The following is an 8,053-nucleotide window of genomic DNA, read 5'->3' as shown; positions in this document are numbered from 1 at the left end:
AAGGGAACCCAAAGAGAACTCTCTAGAGGTTATTGGGAAATAAAATCCCAGTATCTTTTCTGATTATTTCTCAATGCTAACTTAAAAGAATCTTACTTAAAATTTTAATATATCACATTGCAATGTGACTGGATGCAAAATTAACTTCTATATCCAACAAGGACTTATTAAAGCTTATATTTTATTTAAAGCTATAAATTTTATAGACCAAAATGGTGGAATTTGAATAAGTTTGAGTGTATAATTTGTTAATTACAATTGAGGTTTGCAAAAATCTCAAGGATAAGCTATTTTAAAAAACCAAATGGAAACTTTAGAACTAAAATATACAGTGACCAAAATAAAAACTTACTGGATGGACTAGCAGAGAATGGCAACAATGGAGGAAAGAATCAGTAAACTTAAAGATGAGTCAATAGAAATTATCTTAACTGAACAACAGAGAATTTAAAAAAAAAAATTTTAAGGAACAGAATCTTGAGAACTTATGGCACAATATTTTAAAAACTAACATTTAAGTCATCAGAGTCCCTGAAGGAAAGAGTTTGTGCAGAAAAATATTTTAAGAGATAGTAGATAAAAATTTCTCAAATTGGGCAAAACACATAAACATAAACAAATTCATGGTAAGCTGTAAGTTAAATAAATGAGAAATAATTAATTAAATTATTGCACCATAATCTGACAAAGTAGAATGTAGCCATTATAAAATGGTGTGTAATTATGTATATAAATATGCAGAAAATTTTTAAATGTAAACAGGAAATTCTGAGACCATACATATTATTTAATAAGCAATCTTTCTTTGATGTTGTGACATTATTTTTCCAATGGAGAAGAGGGAAGAAATACACCAGTTGGCATTTATTTATTGAGGCACCACATCAACATCAAAGTATTCTGTTTTCCATACTACGGAGAAAAAATTAAAAAATTAGTTATTACTGGAGGAACATTACTTCTACTCTCAACTGAACATCTGTACAGATGATATACTGGGCCCAATGACTCCCAGGTTGTGGTGAAGACAGAAGCCTGTAGCAACCAGACATTATAGAGTTATGACAAAATACTGTGAGAGTTCCCAAAACTGTTCCAAGAGCATTGAAAGCTTTACTGGAAAATACGTTTTCTTAAGATATTTATGAAGCTAACCAAGCCCAGATTATTGCTATTTGTTACAAAAATTAAACATCTGCTTTCTCTTTATCTATGTCTTTCTACTTTCACGGAAAAAGAAAATAATATGTTTAGACTCTGCCTAAATAGTTTAGTAGATGGGTAAGTGTTGCACATTATATTAATAACTAGAAACATAAAATTATTCAAGTTCCATATTGTATCCCTTTTCACTAACCATACTCCCAACAGGCTTACGTAATTAAGGTATCTTCAAGCCAAGTCTTAATACCAACAACTTCATTGACTAGCTATCTAAGTCTCTTCCTCTTAAAGTTTAATTTTCTGATTTGGAAAATATGACTAATCAAGCCAACTTTTCATTAAATACTAACCCCCAGAGGGGAGGTCGTTTTATTGCAGTATATGAACAGCCATACATAGAATTTACAGAAATATGTGGGCAAGCCCCTACAAGTATTTCATGTTCAATGCACCAATTGTTTTTTTTTTTTAATTTCAGAGCCAAGTTTATGTATCCTTCTATATCCAGGCTAGAGTTCGCCTCTATAGGCTGCCAGAAAAATAAAAAAGAGAGAGAAGATATGGTATAGCACTCCTAAACACCCAAAGCATGTTCAAACAGATTTTATTCTTCAAGACATGAAACAGACAGAAATTTACTATTAATAGATCAGAAAATATCATAATGTTTCTTCTCCAATTTTCTAAATTCAATCACAAGAATGAAACATTCCTATCAGAGCAATTTGATATCTCATCTATGTACCTCACACTCATATTTAATTATTTATTCATTAATTCATTCAACCACTATTTACTGAGTGATAACTATGGGTACAACACCCTACTAGACAATGAGTACTTACTACTGAACTAAAAGATGGTTCCTATATTTACAGAGGTGAATACAGATATTAAACACCCAATCACAAAATTATGTATATACATACATGTTGTAAAGAAGACCTACAAGGTGTCAACAGCATATAACAGAGGGGAGTTGGAAGGGCTCCTCTGGGACTAAAAAGCACACATGCTGAAACATGAAGAACAGATAAACATTAGAAAGGTCAAACTGGGAATGAGGAGATCGAGAAAGGAGAACAAAGGACATCGCAGGGGATGTACAAAGAACCCGAGGCAGAGAGAGTAAACTGAAAGATGTCCAATGTTTCCGGAGCGGACAAAGTATGAGAGCAGGATGCAAAATGAGGCCAATGGATGGGAGGCCGGTGGATGGGCACAGGTAAATTAATCATTCCTTATAGGTCACATTAAGATTCAGCTTTTATTCTAAGAGCAATGCAAAAACTAAACTTTGGGGAGCAAAGGAATGACATAAACATATTTGTGAGGTTTTTTTTCTTTTTGATCACTGAAGCAATATCGAATGGTTTGATACAGAATGGTTTCAAAAGAATGGTTTCAAAAGAATCACATGTGGAGATGAAGACATCCAGTGAGCTCATAAAAGTTCAAAGAAGAAATGGTGGTGGCTTGGACAAAGCAGTATTTCTCAACTGAGGGCAATTTTACACACACATGCTCAAGGGTACATGTGGCGATGTCTGGAGACCTTTTTGGTTGTCATAAGTAGGGATAGTGGTACTACTGGCATTTAGTGGGTAGAGGCAAAGGATACTGTTCAATACCCTACATGGCAGGGAACAACTCCCCACAACAAAGAGTTATCCAGTCCCCTAATATCAATAGTGCCAAAGTTGAGAACCTTGAACTAGAGTGATAACAATTAAAATCAAGAGAAATAGATATATGTTTAGAAAGTACAAATGATGAGTCTACAGTGATTAAATATAGGATGAATGTGATAAAATGGAAAAAATGTCAAGAACAAGCCCCACATGTCTGGCTTTTGCAACTGAGTGGATCGTGAGCCATTCACTGAAGATCACTATAGACCTAGAGTTTGGGTTAAGATCAATTGAGTTTGAGAGGCCTTTAAGACATCAAATAAGCAGTCATACATACTGATTTGAATTTCAAAGAAGGCACAATCACAGAATGGGCTGAAAGTCAAATAAGATCAGAACTGTGCCATTTGGCAAAGTAGTTTGCTGAAGGTGAGATCAGTAAAGACTGGTAAGTGTGTGACTAAGAGGTAAGAAAATGGAAACAGTGACTACAATGACTTCTGGAAATTCAACTGTGAGGTGGGGCATTGGCTAAGAGAAATATAATATGGAAGAGTTTGGGGGTTTTTTTTAAGAGAGAGAGAGAGAGTTTGAAAGCTGGAAAAGTCTTGGAAATGTTTAAAAGGTTGATAAGGAAAAATCCAAAAGAAAGTGAATGGAAGACACAAGCAGAAGAAGGAATAACAAAATGACAAGATTTCTCTAAAATCCAAATTCTTCTTGATACCTGCATTGGGATGTCCCACAAACATTTCGGAAGTAATGTGTTAAAAACTGAGTTACACTCTCTCCCCCTGCAGTGGTTTCCTTTCTCAAAAGACAGCCCCATCCATCCATTTAGACAACCTAGTAACAGAGGAGTCAGGCTTGACACCTTTCTAGCAGCCACCCCTATCCTCAATCCATCTTAAGTACCTCTCTAATTATTTTATTTCTCTCTACAACCTCACAATAGCCTAGTCAAAGCAATCACTTGATCACCTAGACAACATAACAGCCTCCTAATTGTTTCATTGCTCTTTAAGAGCTTTTCTTCCACTCTGAAGCCACAAAATTTGATTAAGCCATCCCACAGCTTAAAACCTTTCAGTGACTTTTCATTGCTTGAGGATAAAGACCCGAATCCTTAATATTGCCTACAAAGCCCTTTTTCTGTTTCAAGTCTCAACTGACAAGTTCCTTCTCATTCTTTCTGCTGTCGCCTCATTTGCCTTCTTCCAGTGATAGCTCCAACTGGCCTTCCTACATGCTCTTCCCTCTACTGGAACTTCTCACCATTCCTCACCCCTTACTTATCCTTTAAATCAAAGCGCAAAAGCCATTTCCTCAGTGAAGCATTTCCAAACTTAACAAGTCAATCTACCCACAGAACCACAGTCTCTCCCTTGCGCAACCTCTCCGAGAAATGACTATATAAGTATTTTCGTGTGTATCTGATTGTGTGCCTAGCTGTCTCTCAAGTTCTATGAGGGCAAAGATGCTGCCTTCGTTCCCTGTCATGGGGCTGGTATTCGGCATGGTGCCTGACACTTAGGAGGTGCTCAGGAACCACCTGTTAGAGCAATGAGTATTTTTACAACAATCCTATGAAATGAGTTTAGTTGCTTTTTTGGTGTCGTTATTGTATCTGCTCCTTACTGGTGATGAATCTAAGGCTTAAGGATTTAAGCAACTTGCACGAAGACAGCAGTACTCACAGGTGAGCCAGTATTTGGATTCACTTCTCCTTACTCTTGAACTAAAAGCCTCTTCCACTCTGCCAACAGAGTCTCTAGGTTAATTCAAAGTTCTAGTATGCCTATCTCATGATTCCCACCTGAATTTTGTTTTATATCAGCAATTGCAATTCATGATAAGTTCCAAATGCTACCACAGGAGATGAAGTAATTCATATTTTAAATTTTTTTAAATATAGCTTACCCGAGAACTGTGATTTTTCTGTCAGAGCTTTCCAATAGCACTTATAGTGAAACACTTTACTATAACTTTATAAACTGTTCCCTGAAGATCCTAATTATCAAGAGTACAGTATCAATTTGTGAAACGATTCAGAACTATTTTGTACTGAAAATTGATGGATCTATACTGGAGATCATCTTTAGTAAAACCGCTAATTCACATTTACCATGTCACATTCAGTCTGCTAAATTACACATGTGCCAAAGATAAACCAGTCTTAGCCTGATCTTCTGAGAAAGCAGTTTAGAATATGCCTATGGATATGATAAATAAACTATGTCATTTGGCCACTTTAGCAATAAAATGCACTCTGAGTACACTAAAATATTAAGTATTCTGGTACCACAAGATCTAACATGTTCATTATTTACAAATTATCATTTTCAAAGATATAAAGCACTATAAAATAAACCGAACATTAAAGCTATAATAAACACCCTCCATCTTAACATCAGCTCCACCAAAATGCCAGGTCATGTCTCTTTATAAACGGATCAAGGCATTCCTAGTGACCTCTGTGTCATCAGCGTTCCTGTTGCTTTTATTGTCTGCACTAGACACTAGACACTTGGGCAGTTTATACCTTGTATTCATACCTTGTATTCATGTATGCCAGTTCTCTGAAATCCCCAACATTGTCTTGGACTCCGAGTCAAGGAAAAAGGAAACCTCAGTATTGAGTACCTATTCGATTGCAAGCAATGTGTAGAAGCCCTAAATAAATGATTTTCTTTAACCCTCAGAAAAGCCCATGAGACCGATGTCTCCATTGAGATAGAGTCAGGAATGGTCCCAGATCAACAAGAGTCCAAATTTCCTGATTTCTAGTAAATCGAGGGTTTGGGTATTTTCCCAATAATATTGCAGAAGTGTTCGAACTCTGCAGATAGCACTGGTATGTCTTCTTCCAGGTCATAGAAGATTCAGTCAAGTTCTTAAACAGTACTGTCTGATCCAAAAAGCAGTTTGATCTTCTTTATCAGTTTTATATTTTTCTTAAAAACAAAGCCTCTCTTTCTGGGGAGGATTTAAGAAAGAGAAATAGTAATGCTATGATTTGTTTAGGAAAATGGTATCACAAGACAAATTTTAGTTTTGGCACGAAGTCTCTAGTATCTATTTTTCATAGTAAAATCATCAACAAATGTCTATTTGCAAGGAAAAATGCCCAGTGGCTATCTGACTTGTAAGCACTCTTTAGGAACATGATTTTAAAACATTTGCTAAGCTGACAGGCCAGTACTTGCCTGTCTATTATTAACCTTTACATAATAAAATCAACTAGAATTATTAACCCAATCCTTGCAGGACTCGTCCATCATTTGAGAGATGAACATGCTGTCACCCAGTTTATCTCAGAAAAAAAGCAATTTTATTTGGTAATGCAAATTCTCTGGTTTTATTTCCTTGTGTGTTCATTGGTTTGCTTGCTTTGAATTTATGATTCATTTTATAGTGATGACCTAAGTATGTGCTTTAGCTTCGGTTTACAATGAATTAATAGATTAAATTCACAGAGCGCCATAGTGTCTGGCACTAAAAAATGTTCTACCTTTGTTATTCTGAAAGACAGGAAGTAGTTTTAAGACACAGATGCAGTGTTTTCTCAAAAAGAAAGCTGAAACTGATGTTTAACCTGGAGAGGCTTCTGTGAATTTCTATGTACTTTCATTGAGATTTTAGAAAGATTATATTTTCTGATTTAATAATACATATGATTAAGATAGGGAGGGCAGTCTACGGCCACGCCACCCTGAACATGCCCGATCCCGTCTGATCTCAGAAGCCGTAGCCGTTAAAAAAAAAAAGATAGGGAGGGTAGTCTTTTAAATTACTCTGAACCTGAATCTAACACACAATCTTATGGAAGGAAAGAAAGAAGGAAGGAAGAAAGGGAGGAAGGGAGAAACGGAGGGAGGGAGAAGAAAAGAAGGAAGGAAGGGAGGGAGCCTATATTATTCGCATTTGCTATTATAAGACCGTGTGGGTTTAAAGTTAATGATTTTAAAGTAACTAACAGAGATATACACTCTGTAGACCCTTATTGTTAGTCTGATGCCAACAATGCAATAATAATCATAGTCACTACAATCCATTGAGCTCTAGCCAAGGGTTAAGCATCGTGATAGGCACAACTTATCATTACGTCACCTGGTCATCACCATACTCCAAGAAAGGTACCCTTCTTTGAATTATCACACACATTTTATAGATGAGGAACCTGCAGTTTAAAGAAACTTATGAAACTTGAGGAAGTGGCAGAACTAGAATTGCAAAGCAAGAAGCCTTCCCAAGTCTGACTCTTGAGTTTGTTTGTGTCCATTACATGCTTGTCCATTCATTTTATTCATTTTCTCTCTTTCTTCGCTTTGTTATTCTATTTTGGAGAGAGGCACACATTTAAAAGTGTTGAAAGCAACAAACACAACAAACAAACAAACGAAACCTTATAGACACAGACAACATAACTTTAGTGCTTAACAAAGAGAAGGCGGGAGGTAGAAAAGAGTAAAGGGGATCAAATATATGGTGACGGAAGATCTGACATTGGGTAGTGAACACACGATGTAATACACAGATGATGTATTATAGAATTGCATGCTTGAAACCCATATAATTATATTAATCAATGTTGCCCCAATAAATTTAATTTTAAAAATTAAAAATAAAAATAAAAATAAATGCTTGACTTTTAATAAATAACTAAATGAATGAATAAACAAACAAACAAACAAATAAAAGTACTTCTCAGCAGAAAATAGCCCTTTGTTTTAAGCCCTTAGCTTCCAAAGGCAAAGTAATCAGGGACTATATGCTTCATTCAAATCTGTTTCTCACACACACACACACACACACACACACACACACACACACACACACAGCATTTTTTCTCCACATCCTTGCAAATCAGATCAAACTCTGTACAAGATGAGTCATGCTACAATAATAAGACTCTGGATTTTATTTTTTTGTGTATTATTTTACTTACTTAACTTCCCCATGTTTCTGACATTGCTGTGACATTTTAGGAAGTAAAGGAATAGACAATAGGAGGTAACGTAAATCTATTATCTAAAATAAAGTCTTTTTATTCTTAAGAAGTTTTACTATATTCTTTACAGTAAATTATGTTTGGTAAAACATCTTTTTATTGTCCTCAAAATGTTACTAATAAAATGAAATATAAACCTCAAAGAGTCAATTTTTACAAAAAAAAAGAAGAATCACCATTTGCAATTTCATGAGATTAGCACCTAATATCAAATCAACCTCGAACTATGTTAAACTAGAGAGTAAAA

The sequence above is a fragment of the Pteropus vampyrus genome, unplaced genomic scaffold, assembly GCF_000151845.1.
Source record: "Pteropus vampyrus isolate Shadow unplaced genomic scaffold, Pvam_2.0 Scaffold172, whole genome shotgun sequence".
NCBI classification, from domain to species: domain Eukaryota; kingdom Metazoa; phylum Chordata; class Mammalia; order Chiroptera; family Pteropodidae; genus Pteropus; species Pteropus vampyrus.
Note: the sequence above shows the minus strand (reverse complement) of the source record.